Source organism: Ischnura elegans, chromosome 7 (assembly GCF_921293095.1).
Source record: "Ischnura elegans chromosome 7, ioIscEleg1.1, whole genome shotgun sequence".
Lineage (NCBI taxonomy): Eukaryota > Metazoa > Arthropoda > Insecta > Odonata > Coenagrionidae > Ischnura > Ischnura elegans.
In genome coordinates this window covers 4,009,801-4,034,260 of record NC_060252.1, presented here as the reverse complement: position 1 = coordinate 4,034,260, position 24,460 = coordinate 4,009,801, and the positions used below count along the sequence as shown (strand labels likewise).

General features: G+C 41.4%; 1 protein-coding gene across 3 annotated transcripts in view; it reads right to left on the bottom strand.

Annotated features, from left to right (window-relative positions):
• Positions 1-24,460, bottom strand: part of LOC124162918 (SH3 and multiple ankyrin repeat domains protein 1) — a 212,181-nt gene that overhangs the window by 148,859 nt on the left and 38,862 nt on the right. For 2 of the 3 annotated variants that reach the window (XM_046539656.1, XM_046539654.1), the window contains exon 2: positions 14,188-14,309. The gene's annotated coding sequence lies outside the window, so the exon portion shown is untranslated. Of the gene's footprint in view, positions 1-14,187; positions 14,328-24,460 lie in introns of all 3 variants that reach the window. The other variant, XM_046539657.1, reaches the window with a different exon arrangement.

Genomic DNA, 24,460 nt, shown 5'->3' with positions numbered 1-24,460 from the left:
AAGTGGTTTGGCTCTGAAGATGAAAAGCATACTATGCTAACATTTTTCTTGTGGTGGAGAGAAAAAAAAGTAACTACGGCACTACACAATCCACATGAGATAATGTCGAAGAAAATATCAATTTAAACATACTGTACATGAGTTATCCCATAGAGAAAGTGCTCGTTCAAAAACAAATCACAAAATTCTTTTCTCCGCGCTGACATAGGGTGCGATAAAGTGAAACTAAAGTACGCTTGCACAATTTTTTATCGAAACAGAAAGTTTTATAATGAATGGCTTGTTAACAAACAGATTTTATTTTCCTAATCTCCTTCTTGTACAAACCCTTCCCAGCAAGACAAAGAGGATCACGTCTCCATGGAGATGAAAGGAGAGCCTTTCTCTCTGAGATGACTCATGGCGATTTTTGGGCCAATTCTGAGATGGCCGACCAGAGAAAAGTTAATAAACATAAATATACCAAACAAACGGAAAGCAACAACAGTTTGGTGGAGAAACAGAACTAATTATATGATTTGAGGTACATTTAATTAAGGAAAAAATACAAAAAATTAAAATGCGCATAAAAACCTCAATGTATTTTCACATAACGGTCTCGCGGTGTTTTGTTCGAGGACGCAGAAATATTAATCCAAATGAGAGACCCTCCCTCCCACGGGACAAACGTTTGCTGACTTCAGGTGGAATGACCCTTTCCATCAATTTACCTTGAAGGCCGAATTATGTTTACTATAGGAGACCCGTGATTAAGGGAAACACAAACTAAATAATTGCTTTTTTAACACTTACGAATAATGGCCTTTCCTTAAGGCTACAACCTTGTCGCGGTGGATAGGATTGCGAGTTCCTACGACCCCTAGAGCTGCACCGGCGGGATTAATTCTAAACTGTTCCCAGTAGGGCCCACCCATGCCAGATAGGTCGAAGGGTAGGAGCCAGACGAAAGGTAGTCCACGTGATGGTGTCACGTGAAAAACACTGTTGGAATGGAAGTGGGAAACCCTACCAACTATCTCTTCCCTGAAAACAGGGAGTACAACCAAATGAGCCTCGGAATCTCATCGCCCGGGACCCGTCCGCAAAGGGCGGGTGTCGGGCACGGCAGCGAGGTCGGCAAGGTCCTCGGGGTCGTCGATATGTGAAACCCTTGCAGAGACTTATCATCATCATCAGCAGCAGCATCAATGAGGAGAGAAGACCAAGATGATGATGAAAAAGAAGGCAGCAATAAATGTAGGGACGTGGAATGTGAGGACAATGATGAGGCCGGGAAAGTTTAAAAAAATACCAAAAGGGAAATGGATAAAGGGAGGATAGATAACTTAGGATTATGCAAAGTGAATTTATCGTGGTGGGGAAGAAAGTCAGCAAAGGATATCTTTAGTAACAAACGGGAAGATGGGTAAGAGTGTGGTAGGGATAGACCAGGTAAGCGATAGGATTCTGGTGGTAAAAACTGAGGCGAGACCCACTAACCTTGAGATGGTTCAACTTTGCATGCCCACTAGTAATCATAGGGAGGAAGAAGTTGATTAGATGTATGAACAGCTCGAGGAAATAATTAGAGACACACCGGGTAAGAAAAATGTAGTACTGGAACGCCTCAGTCGGGGAAGGGATGGATGGACACGAAATAGGAGATTTTGAGCTAGGAATGCGGAACGACAGGGGACAGAAATCAGCGGAATTACGCAGGAGAAACAAATTATTCATCACAAACACGTATTCAATCATTATATAGGATAGATGGTACACATGAAATAGTCCAGGAGATGTGGAGACACATCAGATATAGACTACATCATGATAAGACAGAGGTTTAGGAACATTGTGAAAAACTCGTGCAGCTTCCCTACAGCGTAAAAGGGATTCAGACCACAGCCTAAGTAGTACTTACGAAATGCAACGTAAGATTCAAAAGACTTGTGAAAGTTAGGAAGGCGAGGAAATGGAATGTGGAAGCTCTGAGGGGAACTATGAGGAAAGAATATCAGGAACTAGTGGAAAATAGTATCCGGGTAATTGAAGATACACAGACTGTGGAGGAAGGGTGGGATAGTATAAGAGATGTCATGACTACAGTGGCTGAAAATTCAATTAGCTACGTTGACAGTAGAAGAATAAAGAAGCAGTGGATGACGGAGGGAACGATAAAAGAAATGGAATAGAGAAGGAAGTGGGAGAATGTGAGTACAGAGTAGGGTAAAAGGATGTATTGTGTAATATATAATCGTTTAAGGCGTGAAACTAAGAGGGCAAGGGAAAGCTTAGTGGAAAAGACACACATGAGGAAATGGAAAATTTGAAAAGGGAAGGAGAAGTAGGCGCAATCTACGCTTTCGGGAGGCAAAAGAGGGCAAGCCCCGTCTAAAATTAAGGCTAAAGATGGAAGGATGCTAACCGAGCGAGAAGAGATACAGAGTAGACGGAAGGAATACGTGGAGTATCTGTACGACGGAAGGAACAAGCCGGAGAGACTCACTTTGGAGGAGGAAAGTGCAGTGGAGGAGGATAATCTTGGGCCGGGAATGTTACATTCGAAAATCACTTCGTAATATAAAGGCTAGGAAAGCAGAAGGCGTAGAGGATGTCCCGAGTGAGCTTCTGAAGAATCTAGGAAAGGATAGTAAGAAAAGGTTTTTCGAACTAGTACGTAGAATCTATTAGGAGGGAATTCCGATACAGATAAAGAATAAAGCTGTGGAATTCGGAGATTATAGGACTATTAGCCTTATATCGCACGCGGCGAAAGTGGTACTGAGGATATTGAACAGAGGAATGAAGGAGAGGGCAAACGATTATTTGGGCGAAGATCAGTTTGGTTCAAGGAGAGGGAAGTCAACTCGTGATGAAATAGCAATAATGCGGTCCCTCGTGGAGAGGAACCTAGAATATGACCAGGACGTATACGCCTGTTTCGTGGATTTTGAAAAACCGTTTGGTAAGGTGAACTGGATAAAGTTAATGGATATTCTCAATAGAATAGGTGTAGGTTGGAGGGATTCATAATCTGTATATGTCCCAGACTGCGCAAGTGACGGTAGCGGACCTAGAATCTGGGTGGGCAAGCATTGGCCGAGGTGTGAGACAAGACTGACCTCTATCGCAACTGCTTTTTAGAGTATACGCTGAGGAGATGGCAAGAGAAGCGTGAGACGAGTTGGAAGCTGGAGTGAAAGTGGGAGGAATGATGTTTAAATCGGTAAGGTTCGCGGATGATCAGGCGTAGATCAGCCAGTCAGCAAGGGGACTGCAGGCTCTAGTGGAGGCGTTCATGAACAGTATGGGGATTATAAGAGGGTCGTTATGTAAGAATTTAAAGAAAAGGTAAGTGAAGAGTTCGACCTGGAGTGTAGCTCTCTACGGTACGGAAATGTGGACACTGAGGAAAGAACACGACAGAGGACTGGAGGCATTCGAGATGAGGGTATGGAGAAGGTGAAATGGAGGGAGAGGAAAAGGAACGACGAAGTGCTGGATACGGTTGGCGAGGAAAGGCAGCTTTTAGATGAAATACGGAGGAGACAGAGGGTATGGATTGGTGGAGTACTTAGCGGGGAGGGGATGTTGAAAATGGGGTTAGAGGGTAGAATGTTGGGCAAACGAGGGAGGGGAAGGTAGAGAATAGGATTTTTAGATGGAATGAAAGGGGGTAGGCCTTATTCATAATTGAAGAGGGAAGTGTTTGAAGAAAGGGGATTTTGCCAGAATGCTTCTTAGGTATTCCATGCCATAAGTCTGCCTTAATCGGTAGAATATGATAATAATAATGAAGGGTAGACGGGAAGAACAAACAGCCAAACAGCATCAAGGCAAACAGCGGTTTCACGACCCAACAGAATTCAAATCAACACTTTCATAAAAAACATCTTGTTACACATATTCCGAGCAGTGGTGACAAGCAACAACTGTCCATCAAATTTCTCCTCTGTTGATCGGATACAGTTTACAGACACAATTATATTAATACAATGGAATAATTCAACGAATATCGAAGCTTAAGTGATGAGAAAATACCATAAACTTCGACGCAGAGAAACATATGTCCACCACTTTCAGAAGCGATTTGCTGTTCGGAGGCAGAGAGAAATTCCGCCCACCTGTATTTCCTGAAGCAGAGTTGGGATCCGCCTCAGTCTACGTGAGTTCTTCATGAATTCATGGAGACACTCCTCTGCGACACATTAAGCCATAATCTCGCGACAAATAAATTAATACTCCAGTAAATGAATGGATCAATTCCTGCGAGGCATGGAACGTCGTACAATACACGGGAGACTTCCATTTGCAAGGCCATTTTTCCGTAGAAAGCGAGCGATATGATTTAGCAAATATGAAATGAAATTAATAATTTAAAAAATTAAAATTTTGAAGTAGGTAGTATGTAATGTGAAACCTCCATGAAAATAATTCCAAATAATTTAAAAAATGAAAATTTTGAAGTAGGTAGTATGTAATGTGAAACCTCCATGAAAATAATTCCAAATGCATTTCCATCTTATGTAAATGAATAAATCCGTTAAGGAAATACAAATCAATATGAATATGTCATTTGCTTCACAAAAATATTGAAAATTCTCCCAGAAATGCACGAAAGAGCTAATTACGCCGTTGCTACAACAATTGGGGCGTTGCTGCTTATGCTTTCACCCGCCGCACCACCCGTGGCGTCACGACTAATTCCCGATACAGCACACGGAAAGTCCTTGACGCAATTAATTCCGGTGACGTAGAGGTGACACCAGGTGGCCCACAAAGAAGCGTTCCACATTTAGTTGACAGAAGAGGTTTTATGGAGATCATTGCTGACAAACCTCCAAACCACCGTCCGGCATCCTACAGTTTAGGCCATCACGAAACGCACCGCGGAATTACACCCAACATTCAACAGTTCAATCTTGGTTCAAGTCGTAACAATGCATAATTGATTCGAGTTAGGGTTGCAAATGGCCTTCAGGTGACTAGAAAATTCAACAAAAACGATAGTTATTAATCATAGGTAAGCCTAGATTAATCAGAGCATAGAAGGATATTTAAATACATTATGTACTAAAATAAGGAGTGACAAACGACGTGATAATAATCCTATCAAGCACAGGTAAATGACTGAATTGAAATGGTCATGAAAATTATAACGTATGCATATAATGGTAAATAAAACACTACTGCTCTGTTAAAAGTTGTTCCACTTCACTTTGCTCTTGTGCAAGCATCTTCGACGCAAATCGTGAATTGGACTCCAATCAACATTGGCAGAGAATAAATCGACGAGAATCAAGAAAAGCGACGCACTACCAGGAAAATATAAGTAAATCATTCATAAATATTGTATTTTTATTTCATTGTGTACGCTAAGTAATATATTTAAAAACGTGTTACCCAGTTTCATGCTTAGGTCCATCGCCGGCTTGTCTTTCCATCCATCCATCTTTGTTCTTGTCCATCGGCCGGTTGCTTGCCTTTCAACTTCGGCATCAGCACACTGAACTCAAAACCATCTTCTAACTATGATACAACACCCGGAAATCCTCTATCCAGAATCAAAATGTCGCCCTTTTTCATGAAACTTTTCATTGGATATGCCGATTGCAAGATTGATTTTAGAGAATCGGTATCATTTTGATTGGCCAAAAAAGGTCCGGGCATATAAACCACAACTCATCCAGGGTAAAAATAGGGAATGGTTACAAAGAGGAACTAGTACTGTTCATGTTTCCGGTTTGCAGCTTGAAAAGAAAAACTATCAGCCCTTGAGTGACAGACCTAAAATTCGAATTTCTCGTCGACGTTACTCAGTTACTTGGTCCCATGAAAAACCAGTAAAGTTTGCGGGCAATCAGTTCTCTGGAAAATGAAAGTCACTAAGTTTCGCCGTCAAACTGCGGTTAGATAAATCTGCCACTTTGTCCGCGAATAGACGAATTTTAGAAACATGCAAGGAAATACTTATGAAATAGATACGGAAAGTGGTAATTTCACAGGTAAAAACCGCGTATCATGTAGATAATCTTTACAGACCACATTTTTAAAAGGAATGACCAACCTCCTCTCACCTGCAATCTAGCTTCTACGGCAACAGGATGGAGATAATTTGAAGCGGTATATCCACAACATAATGAAACAACACAATATAATGAAACAACACTTGTGCGTAGATGCAATGCGGGGAAAACTAAAATCGAGCCTATTTTCTTAATCTATATTCTTAAATTCCGGCCCTGTAAGTTTTTGGAGGCCCTGAAGCCATTTTAGACACCAGTATCCATACAATTCTGTCCCTGTGGTGGACACCTTATTCGGCAGAATACTATAATAAATAAAAACGGGTGTTATGGAGGGCCAGAGCATAGAGCCAAATGGCCAAAATCGCATATTTTTAATCTCATTTTTTCGCCAAGTTCCACCACCTTAAAAATTATATTTGCAATACGCCAGCCGAAAGGTGTTAAAAAACACCTCCAGGAAACGTTTTTGTCTTTTTGGCTCTCTCAAACATATTTTATAAAAACATGCGTTAGAAATTTTCTAATCAACGCCATATCTTCTTGTCCCGCTCAAAGTTCTTGAAAACAATTGGAAATCTGCTCCATTAAATAAGGTTTCCAATGCCGCAAACCACATTAAAAAATATGCCTTCTTGGACGATATATTAAAAAAAGAGTGAAAATCGTATTTTCGATCTAGCCGGCCCTGGTGGGCATCTAGCGGGCTGAAAATGTGGGGAGGTTTGTCCTATTTGACCCCAAATTGCATACCCCAAGTACGGGAAAAATCCCGGAGGGGGGACTTTTCACCCTCTTATTCGGCTATGCCCTTTACAGAATTCTCATACGAGGCTGAGTGATCTCAGATTGCTTTGGGATTACGATATAAAACTCTTTGTCACTCTCTTGAAACCGTAACGCTACATATATGTATATACATGCGTAAATGACGTCTGCTCCCAAATTACACAAATAATGCAGTTAGAACATTATGGCGTCAAAAATACCGTTATTCGGTGAATACCTGAGATGCAGTTTGGATAAAGTTGTGCGGACGGTCGTCACTTTTACACCACCTACTTACTTAGCTTCCGCCTTCATTTTATTCTGTTCTCTTGGTATTGAGTCATCCACGGCTATTTGATTGAAACTATTGAAAGCATTTTAAACATTTCTTCCGCATTGCTGTTTTCAGGAACACCTTTGAACTTTTCCCAATAGTTTGCAAATTCATGCCTTAAACTGTCGAATGGTATCTACAATTATACTTTACTCTGACTGGCTATCTTTTCATCAGATTTGATTTTAAAACAAGCACATACATACTTATGATCACTAAAGCCATTTATGGTTGAGAAATTGAGGGCAATTAAGGATTAAGGAAAGTGTCCAAAGGAGCAGAAACCGATGGGACGACTACCATTGAGAATGGAGCGCCAGCGAAGGGCGAGAAACCAATGAAGGCGCTTGACCGAACAGCGACTTGCCAAGGAATTTATTTGGCCGTTAAATAGACAGCCAATCGGTCGATGCCTTACATGCGGTTTGGATTAAGTGGTGGGGGATATTCCTTACGAAATAAACATGGCGGATATTGTTAAAATCAGGTTTTTTGGTCAGGTTAAACAAGTTTTCATTGATTTCTTGACAATACGAGAAAATTTCGTCAATATTTTGTTAATATATATATTTATTACATTGCAGGGGAAATCAACTACTGATACTTCCGCTGCCTTGATGGACTGCTTTTAATTCCGATTAACATCTACTCGATATTCGTAATGCCACTCGAAACACTCGAATCGAGTGCCAACTACTCGACTCGACTCTTTTTTTTCGAATACTCGCACATCCTTAAAATAAACCTTCAACTAGTAATAAGCACCCGAATCGATTGGTTATTTTCGACACCAGCGTAAGCCTCAGATGACAAGAGAAGACTCTACAGCGCTCTCATGGGCCTATACGACGCTCATGAGCAAAGAACGAGAATCCAATCAGAGCAAGAACTACTTTAGTGTACATTGCGTGGGATGTCCAATTGTCCCGATATATGTATCACACATGGAGTCAGCACGAAGGCGTGAGATGACGCCAAGTACTTATCTTGGCGTTGCGATATCTTCAAACTTAATGCGGTGAAAATCCACGAAGGGAGGTTAAATTTGTGGCTGAGCTCTGAACAAGCTCGAATTCGTCAAGCGTGTTTTGGGAAGATTATTCTATGAAAATTTGAAAGGGAGATTATTTAGCAATCGTCCGACCACACCTTGAATATGCAGCGAGCACATGGGATCCGATGCAGAAAGACTTAATCCGTGAACTTAATAGGAATACAACGGGAAAGCTGAGCGATTCATCAAAAACTGCGACCAAAATCAGGTTTGAATCGTATGGTATTCGAAGGAGGCGACCGACAGCTCAAGTCATTAGAGCCTGGTTTGAGTCGTTTTGCTTTGTAGGAGGGGGTTAGCATGAGATTTTCAACCCAGGGAAGCCATTGGATGCCAAATGCACGTCAATTCGAGGGTGTGGAGATTGAGGGAGGGGTCAGTGGGGGGGGGAGAAGGGAAGGGAGGCAATGACTGAAACTTTGAAGCATTCTTTGAAGAGGGAGTCGTGGGACAATGATGCGTGGGGGGATGATGGACAGCAGGAGGCGCGGTGATTATTAATTCTAAGATTGAGGGGGGGTGGTATATCGGCCTACAAAGAAAGCGGGACAGAAGTTGCAATGAGGGAGGTAAATGATGTTGGAGGAAGTACAGGTGGTAGAGGGAAATATTGGGAGGCATTTACGTTTGGGGAGGAAAGAGAGGCTGGGGGTGGAGAGAATATTTTGCAGGTTTTACACATGGGACGGTTGCACGGTGAGGGTGGGATGGTGGTGACTGGACGGGGTTTTTGAAGATGAGATTTTTGGTTGCTCTGAAAATAGGGCTTGGATTAGGTGGTATTTTATGGGTGATTCGTGGAGTAGAAGGGAAAATTTGAGAGGTCCATTTGTGGTTACAAATAATGGGCATTTAAGTTACAGCACTCGCCCCCGCGGGTGCGATGCAGGAGGGCACGAAGTTTACGTTCGACACAGATAGACTGTCAACATAAATTACTATATAAGAATACCTGACCAATACAAGTTGCTATCGCGATTAAGGGCCGCCGAGGCGAGCTGGTCGTTCGTAATGAAGTCCTCCTCCGTAGAGGGCGACTCTATCATGAATTGTAGTGAATTGTAAATACTTCGTGGAGGGAGGAAGTAAGCCATCTCACGCGTGAATTGCAGAGGAAAGGCCATTGCGTTTTTGGGGCAGAGGAATTCAATGCTCTTATGCGAATATTTGGCCACAATCGGGTAAAGGGATTTAGAAATCGATGTTACAAGACGACCTGCTTGGGGCTCAGTGGCTATGGTGAATGCTATGAGAGATATATCGGAAGTGGAATAGGATGTCTTTCAGGAGGTGTGGGAGGCGAGGGAGAATCGTCTTCTTCTTCTTATTATTATCACTGCAGCAAAGGAATGAGATGGCGGCGATGAGTGACAGTGATGAGCAATTGATTATCAGACGATGAGTGTCAATGTGAGTGTCTTCGGGATCATTTCTTCACTCTGCAGTGTACGTGGAAGGCAATCTACCGATTCGATCGATAGATTTTTCTTCCTCATAGGAAAATCTACTAGGATTGGCAGCATATTAATTGCGTAAGCTTGGTTTCGCTGTTAGTAGGGCCCGCCCGCCTTTGTGACAGTGCGGGATTCCTCGTCCCTTCCCTTCCTTCCTTATCCCCTCCCAGGAGGCGTCGTCGGGCTCCCATCGCGGCGGCGCCTCCTTCCCTTCTCCTTCCTCTCCTCCCCCTTCTGGGTGCAGAGGTAAAAAGCTCGCGCTTATAGACCCTGCCCCAGGAGTGTAACCCGCGAGCCCGCCCCAAGGGTTTCGTTCACACTGTACGTGGAAGGCATGGAAAATGCTCATTTATTAGTACTTATTTAACTGAAATTGCAAAATGCATCAGCATCACATAAAAAATTTCGAACAAAATTTTGTTGTTGCTTTACTACATGTGTATAGTAATAAAACTTAACTTAAGGTTTCCAATGCAAATGGAAAAAGCAGGGATACACCTTGAAAATATTTTTCGGAATCCATTGACACGCTCAAAGTAACTCTAAAATGGACAGCGTCTATCTAATGGGAATTAAAATTATATTTTTTTAAACAATGATGCGGTGCAGTAGGGTCAATTGTAACCATGTAGAACAAAATTCCAAACAAAATTACTATGGTGGCAAATATAACCAATCATATCCGAAAATAAATAATTTTCCCTTTGTTAAATCGCAATTTTTTGTTCCAAGATTGTCCAAAAATTAACAAAAGTATTCATTCGATTTATGCTTGAAAATATCTTATTAATTCAACAGATTATATAATTTGCTCTTACTATTCGCCAATGAGCTTGAATTCCATTTCAAACTTCGACAAAAGGTTTGATCAAAAGCTAAAATAACTTTAAAATTACAGCTAATAAGTAATAAATAATTTTATATTTGTAATTAAAGGATTTCCAAATGGAAATCAACCATTAAAGAAATAAGGACGTGTTAATAATCGTGTTATAATTACTGTTTAAACGACAGCTTGAAAAAATCACTGAAAACATATAATAATAACTTCCAATTATAAATCAGCGGATCAAAAACTACGGCAATGGGCACCAAAATGAACTACGAAAGCGGCGATTTAAGCGTTATGAATTTCGACCATCTTGTTTTATTTCCTTACTTCCAATATGGAGAGGTTTCACAAAGTAAAGCCTGAAGTTATTAGTTACATCTTGTTTTTTATTATTTGGAACCTCCGTGCGCATGTCGTCATGAATTAGGCCGAATGGAATGCCATCTGGGGGGAAGAAAGAGAATTTGCTTGCAGTGGCGAGAGACGGTGTTCGATCAGAGAAAGCAAAGGCGTAATCTCGAATGTCCCTCTCTTGCAGAATCGTCATCAGTATTTAAACCTGTTCTCCAACAACACCATTCTTAAATTGAAATGTATGTATAAGCCACATTCTGGTATACACACAAGTTTTAATCATACACATTTTTCACACGTCCCAACATCATATAGAAAGGCAACTAGCTTATGAATGTGGAAATTGCGCCCAGATTTTATTAAAATAAGACATTGCAATATTTCCACCGAGTTTTATTATTACACAACGCGTTTCGTCGTCACAAACAACATTATCAAACGACGAAACGCGTTGTGTGATCATAAAACTCAGTGGAAATATTGCAATGTCTTATTTTAATAATATTAAGAACTTCCACCATATCGTGCCCAACATCATACAAGATTCCAAGATGAACAAATAGAGGATAACAGTAGTCAACAGAAAAGTTACTGAGACGAACTGACCAAATCTGAACTGCATTTATTTTTTCTTCATTTCTTTATTGTTTGGAGAAAACGATTTCTTACGGCTACCTCTCCTTACAGCAAAATACCTTTCTTAATTTTTCGTTCCTGTTGGACCTATACTAATGAGGCGAGGATCCAAAATTATGTTTGTTATGAAAACTATCTACTCATAATTGCTAAAGCTATCTCAATTGCACGGATAAAGCCTCTCTTCGTCGAATCCCATCGTTCACGGCGATATTCAATGTGAGGCCGGACGAGTACCACCTTATTTTTGCTTTTTTATTGCCAATTTTCCCACAGCACGCTTGATGAATAACAAATCCACTGCTACGGGAAACAAATAAAAAATACATTTCGAACTAAATATGAAAAATCCGCTCTTAAAACCCTACCCTTAGCGTGGAAAGTAAACAAATGTCCTCCGTGTCACTATGTTACCATATTACGTACACAGGGGCGGATCCAGGATTTTTTTCTGGGAGGGGCACAAGCAAGGCGGTATCCAGGATTTTGTTCTGGGTGGGGCACAACGATACCTCGTAATACAAAACGAACGCAATCATAATGGGACCGTATTAAAAATCTTGCATATTTTTGAGGGTCTGGGGGGGGGCACGTGCCCCCGTGCCCCCCCCCCTCGATCCGCCTATGTACGTACACGAACATGAAAACGCATCGTGGAATGGACCGAAGCTAATTGGAGAGAGTATTTTGGTAGCCAGAAAATTGCTTCTTCTTTTAAGTGTTTTTTTTTTTTAAGTCGATTGACGCGCCTCCGTGTTGAATGTCCGTCGTCGCAACGAGACATGGAATAATATACCACGAGATAAATTGTCAACGAAAGCGATAGAGGCTCCACTTTATTTGTTGGGATAGTTTTTTTGAATACTTGATGGCAAACACTGCTATTTCCATTCAGCCCGAAAATGGCGCGACTCCGAGGGACACGGCTGCTCCGAAAGAAACAATTGAGTGAAAATGACTTCCCACGCGGCGAACAACAATAAATGAGGAACGCCACGATTCGCACGGCCCAATGCATTGTTTACGACGCGATCCGCTCGCGAGATGGCTCCCGATAGAGGCGTGCGCGCCGCCGCCATATTGAGAGGCACGCGACCGAGCCACGCGCCATTCGAGTCGAGTGAGTGGCGCTCGATCCCAACGGCCCAAAGCATTCGAGAACCTTCTTCCTCTTCCCAAGGCGGTGACAGAGTTTGGAAGCGCACTCCTCATGATCCGCCATTCTAATGGCCCTTGCCTCGCCGTCACACAAAAACCACCGAATCCTGTGCGGCAAATAGCACAGCACATAAGGGAAAGATATAAAGGAAGAGTCCTGTTGACGCATTATTTCTCCTGGATTGAGTTCCTGAATCAATGCCATTCCCAATTCGTAAGAGCGAAGAAAGAAATGCTAAAGTTCGCCGAGCCACAAACGATCATGAGTTTCCTCATTGGCAATTTATGTATTTCGGGAAACATAGGCGAATCTAGGGGGGGCACGGGGGCACGTGCCCCCCCCCAGACCCTTAAAAAATATGCAATATTTTTAATACGGTCCCATTATCATTGCGTTCGTTTTTGTATTACGAGGTATCCTTGTGCCCCCCCCCCCCCCCAGAACAAAATCCTGGATACGGCCTTGATTGTGCCCCCCAGAAAGAAATCCTGGATCCGCCCCTGTTGGGAAAACTTAATGCCTTTGTCGGGAGGCAGCTTCCACCCAGTTCATTCCCTTATTTTCAGGGTGCGCTTTCACGATTTTTCTATTCATTATGCAAGGATTCACTTATCGTAATAGGATGCATTCCAGGTATGCGTCCCGCGGATTATAGCCAAATTTCGCTACGATTAACAGAATTCGGAGCATATTTCTGTGCGACTAATGTTTATCATGAAATTACAAAGTGCCTTCGCACGCAGTAAATAAACAATATCCGCAGTTTAAGGAAAAAATGTCAGTTTTCTTCGCTTGCCTCGGTCCCTCATCACGCGAAGAAAAAACGTAACATCGGAGGAGAAAATATATACCAGAGAAACACCTCGCGCACTTCCATACGATACATCTAATGACAAGTTAATTATTTCTACGGTTAGAATTACAGCTTTGGAAAAAACTTATTTCTCCTAAGAGAAATCATAAATTCGTCGCAATGATTATCGGGATTGATGGCGTCTGAATGCTTTCTTCTCGCATTTCCGCCTTTCGAACTTCTCACCTTCGCCGCAAACTAAGTTTTAAAAACCGAATCGGTGCGAGATGTAACGTGCAGAGTAATTTTTGGCCATCGAGCGGCGGTTTCAGATCGAGATCACCTCGAAGAATAACATTTCCATAAGATACAAACAATCGTGGTAATTTTCCACACCAATTTAACCGCCCAACCAATTATAAATTTGAAAATTTACACGTTGATACCTATTTGACAAGAGTGAAAAACGGGATTACATTGACATTTTTTCAATCGTCGTGAGTGTATTCTAATTTGTTTGGAGAAAAGCTGGCTAAGGAGGAGGGTCCGGAGTTGAATACGCCTTTGTCCCCCCCCCCCCCCCTCCTTGTCCGGTGACATAAAATTAAATGCAACAAGTTCAACCAAAACATCCCATCGCTAGTCGAAAATTTTGGAAGCTCACGCACTCACCGGGAAAACATGTGGGTCATAAATAAGACGATGGTTTTTCCATTATAAGCCATAAAAAATTAGATCATCATGTTTCATTTCCACGGGTGCAAATGCAGGAAAGACTAGGAAGCTTCTTGTACTCACCGTGTTCGCCGAGTGTCGCTCGAGTGCTGCCATGGCTGTCTCCATAGCGACAGGGCAGCCACGCGTATTCCGGTCAATTACAGTCGCTGGTTCACAATTGGACCGTCGAGCAGCGCAGCCGTCTGCAACATAAGAGAAGGCTTTATGCTAAATGATGCGATTAAGTTCAAGTGACGTCAAAGGAATATCATGAAATTCAGGCCATTCGCATATTCTTTCAGAATTTTGCTAAAAGAAAAACAATTATTCAAATTATCCAAAGAGGTATACATTGAAAAAACTTATTTTTCAAGATTGTCACTATCAAGCGAAAATTTGTAGCAGCGTCCATCTTCCGGGTTCCCGTTGCTTAATTAGAATCGTGTCGACATAACAGGCATAATCGATCAATTAACATCTGATTGTGAGGAGGACAGGGGACCAACTGCCGTCATGAAAAGTTAACCGACTCGACGGAAACCCCGGAAGATGGACCTTGACACAAGGAGCCGCGGTACACCACAGAACAAAACAAGTACTGCAGGCATATAACTAGAGACGAGAGGACATAAGCAAGAAATTACATTTTGACATTAAAAATTTTTTGGAGCCAGAGTAATTCATTTCTGTTCGCATCAATTCATAGGGCACAATAGGGTAGTTTCCTTCATCAAAGAAAACGAACGGCATTGATTGCGATTCGTTACCCACCATTAGTGTATTCATAATATACGCATTATTTGGTTTTAGAAATCCCAAATTAGACAAATGGCAACGGTCAATTTTAACCTCATTTGAAAAAGGCCAGATTGGAGCCAATGCGATGCCACTCCACGTGACATCACAGGGATCTAGTTTCTAAACGAGTAGATAGGAGTTTCACATCGTCTGAGATTACCAATGCATGCATGAGGAACAGAGCTCAGGGAAACATGCCTTAATTATCACCTACTAAAACTGGCTAAGGTCGGAAAGTTTTCTTCGTTTGATTAGGTATTAATAATCGTTATTGAAGCCAAGCGCTACCATCTAGCAGGGTACTCTGCTACCTGATAGCAGCCTGCATCATATTGGGGCTCAGAGCATCGCACCAAGGTGACCAGAATGACGTCACACGGGCTTTTCCCAGCATTCATACTTAGGCGTCGCGTTTTCGCGCGCTTGAAATTTTTCTCTTTTCATTAAATCGCGAAAAATAGATATCGTCATTTAAAAATCTAAGAGCGTGAAATCCGTACTAAAGGAGTAATAATCTTTCGATTTAGGCAATAAAAAAAAAAGGAAACCACCCTATTACGATCGCATGTGTGAGAGAAATGGATCAAATGTAAACAAGTGATGCGGGCGAAATTTATCTCAGGCCTCTTTCGCTCCTCTTTGGACTTCAATGCATCTTTCATCAGACAGCTGTATAAAGTTTCAACAGACTGCTGGAGGTCATTAAAGGGAAATGAAGAATTTCCGTTACATTATGACTTGCTCTCCTTATCATCACCTAAGGCAATCGAATACTGGATCAGAAGGGATAATGCAACGCATGTTTCAGTATTTTTTCGTTGATAAGTTAAAAAAGAATACTTCTGATTGTAATAGGCTTGCCTTCCTCTTTTGATTTCCTCATGGAGCCAATCACCCGCACCCGACACGAAGTCTCTAAGTTTTTTCACTGATTTATCCCTAGAGATTACGAGAATTACATGCGAAATGATACCCAGCTAGGAATGTTTGAAAAAAATGGGTTTTTCGAATTTACAGCAAAGAAAATCATCTCCGAATGAACGTTTTTATCGTCCCTGGGTGTTTGCTTCTGGGGGGGACAACGTTTTCGCCTGCCTTCCAGCCAGCGTCTGCATGTCGTGAATAAATTGAACATCATCTCCTAATGCGACATTATTTGGTCGCGCGGACGGGAATACGATCTCGTTTGATGGGAGATCCGTTGAAACGTTGAATCTAGCAGGAGATACGGTCACTGATTCCGTGGAGGCCTCTAATCACACGGTCTCCCCAAAAAGAGAAATTAAGTAATTGCCAGAGAAAATAAGTAGCTCCCTATCGGAATAGTGAATAAACAGAGACCTTTAATCTAGATCCCGGTCATCCGTTACCTTCAACGGTTAAAAGGCACTTCTCTCACAAAATGAATCAACGCGGCGAACACCCGAAAAGAATAAGTACGGTCATACAATAAGCGCGCAATCCTCCGTTCCAACACATCTCCAATGGTTGGGGATCTGCGAAGACAAAGTCTGTGCCGGGTTTTCATCTTGGAACAACAATACAATTTGCATCAAACTTCGCCCGTACTTTTTCTCCTTCTTGACGTCATTACAGCGAGAAGAAAAGGCCAGGGAAAAGTTTGATTGGGAGTGTAGCGCTTTACGGAGCTTTACGAAACGTGGACACTTAGGAATGAGTACGGGAAACGACAGTATGCGTTCCAAGTATGGCTGGGGAGTAGTATACATATATGAGGGGCATTTGCGTAATAATCTGCCTCACCCGCATTAAGCTGCCTTAATAGGTGTGTGGCGAGGGATGTCACGCCGTTCGCAAACAAAAAGGAGATGCGCCTACGATGATCATACTTTATAGTCCTTAATTGTTTTTTGGGGAAAGGAATTCCTTTTCGAATCCGTTCGGCTAAGTACAATCAGTCATCTCACTAAATTTCTGACATGGAATTGTAGCAAAGTTTAACCATTGTGTTCTTCGCGTCGCTCTCAAAGACACCCATTCTAAATTGCAATCGAAGACTGGCGCGCAATCTCCGAGGCTTCATCCCAGCCTAACTCTTACAATAGCCGTGTCCCGCTTTCCCTTTGCTCGCACCTCTCTCCGATGAATCGCACAGATTTTCTTCGTGTTTCATTAAGTTCTCGGATTCAGTCTTTCGTCGCTGGATCTCATATGCACGGACCGAGAAAGTGGCTAAGTACTGGATCATGCAGAGGCATTACAAACAGAGTCGCTGATTTGATTCAATAACATTCCACTCCCAATGATTCTATTATTTCCATCTCCACACCGTGCAAAACTTTGAAGAGCGTGACTATGGAGCAAGGCTAAATTTTTGCTAGTAGCTAAGTAATAATAATGAATCCTAATCACACACTTTGATTTCGGACGAAGTAACGTTAGCGAGGGAAGGAGTGGATAATTCCCGGAATAGGCACTACGTATGGGGCTGAGTGTAATCCCAATGCTAAGCTAGAGACGAGCTTCCAGCCAAGTTTTTTCGGTGAACATTTTGTGTGTAGTTCTTGGAAAGCAGTCCATCGGGCCCCAAAGGTCATCTGACCGGGAGAACAGACCATCGGTCCCTTCAGGATGAACTACCAGTGCTTGTCGAAGACTTTCCAGTAGCAGCTCGGGCTCATTGCCTTCGCCAAGTGATATGTTGTCATCTGAATAGGAAGTAGCTATATCAACCACTGGAGTGGACGTGGAGCCCCTCAACTCCTCCTCCAGATCGAAATCCACTCGATCTCTCTCTCTGGGGTGACATGAAATCTTTATTGTATGAATTTAAGTTAAAAGAGTGAATGAGTTGTTAATCAGAATAAAGAATGTAGGAGAGACAGTTCGGAATGACAAACTTATCTTAATATAAGTATGCTAAAAAATTGTCCGATTTAGACGTGTTTAGATGTGTGTCGAAGTCCGTAGCGGTCATTTTTAACAGCTTATTTAACGAGTAAAAATATTATTTCAATATTTCTGAGACACTTAAGCAAATTAAACAGATCATCAATTGAACTAAATATATAATTTTTTATTAAAGAAATCATTGTCAGGAACAACTTATCTAAAAATGGGTGAGCAATCGTATTATTGATAATTGCCCACAGCTCTCGTTCCAATTCTGCTAGAAACGCTCTTATATTATTGAAAGAAAGCCGAACAGAGCGGATAATTCATTCGTCTTCACTGGCTCTCCTCTGCGTCTACTTTCCATTGTTGTAGCTAATCGGTAACTGGGAAGAATTGCAACTCTCTCCCCATCCTAGGAATGCTGCATAACGGTCATGACATCACTTTAGTTCCCATATCATTCGTTCAAATAATGATAGAGAAATGATGATTACTGAAATAAATTAAATTTTGTGAAAATTTTCATGTCACCTCTGAAAAAGAAGCTTTTTATCGTAAATAATACGCCTTCAAAAGTTGAAATGCCAACGATTATTCTGAGTCCATTGTAAAAATAAGCTACCATTATCTTTGTGGATAATATAAAATTAACGGAATATATCTCAAGCACCATCATCACGAGTTTCAGATCTGTTCCATGACTGCACATCACCTTATTCATCGTTTCCATGGTTACTACAAAAACCATTCAACAAAATGTATGCGTTGCCATAGTAACTAAGGAAATGCGACCACAATGTTTATAGCACAAAAAATGCTCAACACTGTCGTCCCTTCCACCACTTAGAGTACTGCAGATTCCTCTGAAACATCCTCTACATTTAATATAGTTATTTGAAATTGTTGATTGCAAATCAATGCAAGTACTGCCGCTGCTATTGAACATCATGCCAAGGTAAACATAATAAATCAGCGCACAATAATAGTTTTGATTTCTGATGTGATGAGAAAGATTGAAAACTCGAGGACAACAATTAAACGTATCAAATAATGAATGCGGCCATCACTTTTTTTATATTTGAATTAGAGCATATATGTTGCTGGATCAAGTGTCACAGACATTAAATACGCGATTGCTAAACGCTGGTAACTTTCGGAATCCTCTTCCAGACGGAAACCTGAGCGAAAACTTTGCAAATTCACGCAATCAAGGAATAAGTCCCTATACTAATTATACGGTGTAAATGGGTTTTTTAATAGAGAATAAGGTGTACCATAGAGTACTTCCTTAATACTTGTTTTCTTGCAAAATAAACATATGAATGCAACACAGGCAAAAGAGTTGGCACCAATAGGAACAATCATGGCGTCTGCTACTCAATAAATAATGGCACACAATTTACAAATCTTCTTTGAGGACAAAATGTTACAACACCCACCCATGTACGATAACTGTATGCATTTCGTACTATTTTCATTTTTTGTCGTCAATTCCCATCGATACCTAATAATTCTTGAACACTGTCAACACAATATTTTTCTTTGTTCGTAATTTATTTAGTTTTAATTTCCTTACACACGATGTCTCTTTTAGAGAATGTTTAACATAAGTCTTAGATATTTAAAAATATTTATGCCTACAAATGTTATGTTTTTTCTGGTTTATTTACGGATGTAACGGGTTTTGTAACCTTTTTTTTATTTAGTCAAAAATGTCGATATATATCGACCGAGCGAGAAATCGAAATGGAAAAATGGAAACTTTTGAGTCACATTAATGGGTAAATTGTGAAATATGAGATAGAGATAGTATTTTTCGTAAGAAGCCAGCGATTCCACGCTTAAAATGGTATCTCATTTATCACTGTAGAAGCACTATTAACGGAGCGTGTACGAAATGGCAGAAAAAGACGTTTCTGTGATAATATATATGATTCCCGCTGTCATTCATTCCTTAAAATAATGTACGTCGCGACGCCGAGGCGGCGTCTAGGTTCTTCAGAAGACACACAGCCGAAGAGGGTTTATATTGTCCAAGAAGGAGTTCCGCTGCGCCTCGTAGCCTAGCCTCTGCAGGCGGACAGAAGAGCCACAAAAATGGGTCAAGTGAAGAAAGAACTGGTTAAGGTTTGTTAGTGGATAATGAGTCAAATGATCACTTTAAAAAATGCGTCTTCCCTTGTATCCTTGGTCCACCTATCCTAGTCACACCGATTACCTACCGACGAGAGCACCTTTGCAGCAAATAGCCTCCTCGAATCATTCGAGCCATTTCTCAGGCTGAGGCATTGAATTGGTTGACACTCGCGATATGGGCCAATGAATGCCTCTCGAGCGATTGGCAGTGGTTGCAAATATCTCGTGGTTCTGCAAATTCAAACTTCGTATTTAATTCATGGTAACGTATTCGTAAAGAAACGCATGCAAAAAATAACCGAGGCATCACAAGTAGCGAATGGAGTTATAACACAATTGTCACAAAGAGCGAGATCCTGCAATGATTTTCATTTACAGCTAAAGTTAGGGTTCTTTCTGGTAAAGCTCATTCATACGATCAAGTTCCTTCGCGTGGTTCGGATCGCCCACTTGACTTATCTTCTATTGCCCGCTATTGTTCCATTAGCTATATTGACATTACCCCCCAAACACAATGATTGCTGAGGACACAGCAATCGCAACATCACGGAAGTTAGACGACACCAACGGGAACACACGCACTTAAATCGTTTTAAAAGCACGCGCACCGAGACGTGGAAAATTAAATTAACGTCGCGCAAAATTACACATTTAGACTTTTCTCTATGTAGAAAACACAGCCCACAATTGACACCGCGCACAAACAAAACATAGAACCAAGAACAACTTTCCACAAATTTATCTGCGTAATCCTGGAGAGTAAATCCGTTATCGTAGAAACCGCAATGAAATAAGTCTTCCCAAAGCAAAAGCCGCTAAACGAGCAGTATCTTGTTACGTTCGAAAATGCCACAAACTCCCACAATGATTTCATATTCCACAGGCTAATTTATCAGTCCAGGCTGAAAGCAACCGATAATAACACTGTCTGCTATGGCTTTATAGCCCAATCGTCCCAACAACTCCCTCACCAAGTAACTCTCATTCGAGTCTGTCCTACATCTTCACCTACTTCTAATCACCGTTTTGTTGCATTTAAAAAGAGCCAAAGCATTATAAATGTAATTGACTAATATGATTTCTAGATTTTTAAAAATGATACAAAAGAGAAACATGTAATAATGCTAAAAAAATATTGGAACTAATAATTGGAAATAATATTGTATAAATAATATAACTGCTATTAGTCAATTTATCTGAAATTTATGTAAAATTTAATGGTGTAATTGTAATGCAGAGCAAACCCTGACAATGTAATCAAATGCGCCACAATTTAATTGTAAAATGCAAAGCGGAAAATCACAAGGCAAGCGCGCCTCCGCCATGGGCACGCACCGTCACTCTACACCGGAAGACACAGACTCACTCAGACGATGAAACCCAAAGCTACACCCGGCAGGACACCCGACGAACATTCGCCGCCCGGACAAACTCAAATTCCATAAAATGGGGAGTGACACGCTTTCCTTGGAATTACGATAATCGGTGCGTAAGAGAGAGATAAGGCGTGAGCCATGTCTTCTGCGTACGTTTTTCTTCAGAGATAAGAGGTAGTAGGCGGTGAGGGAGGGGGGGGGCAGAAGATAAGCCTGGGCTTCCCTCGCTGTCCAGAGGAATTCAGCTGTGGCAGGTGGTTCCGATCGGAGTCCCTGACCTGGTATTACGAAATCACTGGTAGATACATTATCAATCGGAGAGGCGTATTCGCCGTCAAACGGCTGTGACGATTACAAAGAGCTGATAGTGAGAGTAGTAAAGAGGCCATCGAAAAACAAAAGGACCTCGGAATAATTGCCATACCTTCTCACCACTGGTCAACAACACTCCTAAGATTGGTTTTTGATTCGACTGCTCTCCACTCATTTCTCCTATCAGCTCTCTTTTCGCATTTCTTCTCTTTCACATCATCCTTCACATGTTCCATTCATATTGTTAAGGCCGTTTTACACGGTACACGGAATTGCGCAGTCTGACGTACGTGTGAAGGCGCAATCAAAATTGCGTCGTGTAAAGCGGTGAATTGCTAGAACACATGCGAGAATGCGTGGATGCGAGACGGCAAAATAGCCCCTCTTCTAATTTCGTTCATGCATTCGCGCAATTCCACGCCACTTTAGAAATTAATGCAGCTCTAGTCTACGCATTCCCGTGTACCTTGTAAAACGGCCTTTAGAGGTCTTCCTTATCTGGTGTAAAAATGAGTGCAATAAAGCAGTGTAAAGGCCGTTCTACACGGGGCACGGAATTGCGCAGGTTAGAGCTGCATTTATTTCTAAAATGGCGTGGAATTGCGCGAATGCACGGACGAAATTAGAACATGGGCTATTTTACCGTCTCGCGTCTACGCATTCTCGCATGTGTTCTAGCAATTCACCGCTTTAAACGTCGCAATTTTGATTGCGCCTTCGCACGTACGTCAGATTGCGCAATTCCGTGTACCTACCGTGTAAAACGGCCTTAAGTACGAAACAAGTGACTTTGTACGCAGTCACGCGCACGGCTCAACATTTTAATGCACCAAAGGAATGCCGTGAAAAATATTTGGCTCAGCCGGGATTCGAACCAGGATCTCCGAAATGCCGGTCAGGCGTGCTAGCCTGTTACACCACCAAGCCATTTTTTCAGAGCGAACTTCGCGATGGGTTTTGCCGAACAGGGTGTCGACGTCAAAACTCCACACTGTGCCACATGTGGCGGAGGGCGCGCTTACTATGCGCTGATATCGGAATGAAAAACTCCACTTTTTCGCTCTATTGGCGCACTGGCCGGCATTTGGGAGATCCGGGTTCGTATGCGGGCTGAGTCATATATTTTTCATGGCGAACTTGTTCCTGAGTGGAATAGCTGCGACTCCTCGGAATAATAATGTGGTGGTTTCCCCTTGCCTTCCACAACGTAGTATGTAAGCCGATAAAGTAAATGCTACTACGACTGCAGTGAAATGAGTGTCGCTGTAATGACCACCGTGGTCTCCACCGTCACTCATATATGAATAAGAGCTGCTGCCCTCTCCCCCAAGTGATAAGAGGCATATTTGTTGGCGGCCTCCCATCGCCAAGTCACGGCATCTTCACAGGTTTAATGTATCATTTAGATGGCCTATCTCACCCAGGGATACCACCTCGGAATACCGCCGCTTTTCGTCCACGACTGCTTATTCGACAAGTAAACTCGCTCATATCGCAGCTAACCTATATTTCTCGACCCACTATACGCAACCAGGAGGCTTTAAGCTCAGCCGCGAGTCATAATGACTATAAATATTAAATCAGTATCTTGGAGTGTGATGAGGAAGTCCTAAGAAGAGAAGCCTCATGAAAACCTTGCAATGAAGACGGAACAACCTTATAGGCCACATCTTGAGACATGATGGCCTGATGAAGACAATCGTCGAGGGACAACTGGAAGGCAAGAACGGAAGAAGAAGACCTCGAACGAAATATACGGAACAGGTGAAGACTGATGTGAAAGAGAAGAAGAACGGAGGTGCGAATGATGGAGTAGATAGGAGGATTGCGTATAACCCTTCTCTAGGATTGCTATGGACGAGTGGTTGAGCCATTACTTTGGAGTGGAGCGGAGGTCTTGAAAAAATTTACATGCGATTTTTGCCAACGTTTCGGTTCGTTGTTAAACATTCGTCGGGGATTGAAAATAAAATATATACATTGCATTTTGATTTATCAACTAAATAAAGGGTTACGACATTTTTAACGATAGTAATATTTCAATCAAAAATAAACAAATTCAGTAGTAGATGGATAAAAAAAGAAACTAGAATGAACTAAAAAACATTTATTTATTTTATTGATTTCTGACATTTTTATTATGTGTGGTAGCTAAGCTCATACAACCTATAGTTGCCTATCAATTTTTAATAATTCAAAAATAATAAATTTTACTTATACTGTAAACGGCTTACCTTTTGTTAAAACTATTTCAGTTTTGTAAATATATACTATTTCTCTATACAATCTATTTGATAAATTATTTTCAGTATCTTAAGTTTTGGTTCGCAAGGGCATTTTATCTTTTAAACGATATTTATGCTGGGAAATTCCGTCCATCAAATACCGATATGTCTCCGCTATGTAGCAATCGTAACAGCCAAGGCATTGTGTTTTATACATTACATTACGAAAATATAAAAATATGTAATTTAAAAACTTAGGAAACATTTAAAGAGAATACAAGTATTTTTAACTGAAATGTAAAATATCAAACGTTTTCCATTTCATGTTACAAACATTGTAAAATTTACTCATTAACCAATCAAATCATCTAATTCCTAATGATATTGAAAAAAGAAAGTTCAAGAAAATCGGTCTTTTGAAGCCATCAAAATCAACTCTTTTAAAAATGAATACTTTTCAGTAATTGTTTCAAAAATTATCGATATTTAAAGAAAACTTAGCAGCTATGACTAACCCATATTGGGTCATTTATTCCTTCGACGGTGCTCACGTTTATTACCTGATGTGGTTTATTTGTATCTAATTAGTCAGGAATACTTCCTCCTCCGTTAGGTACGGGTGCTATTGCTGTAAATTGCAAACCCATTTGC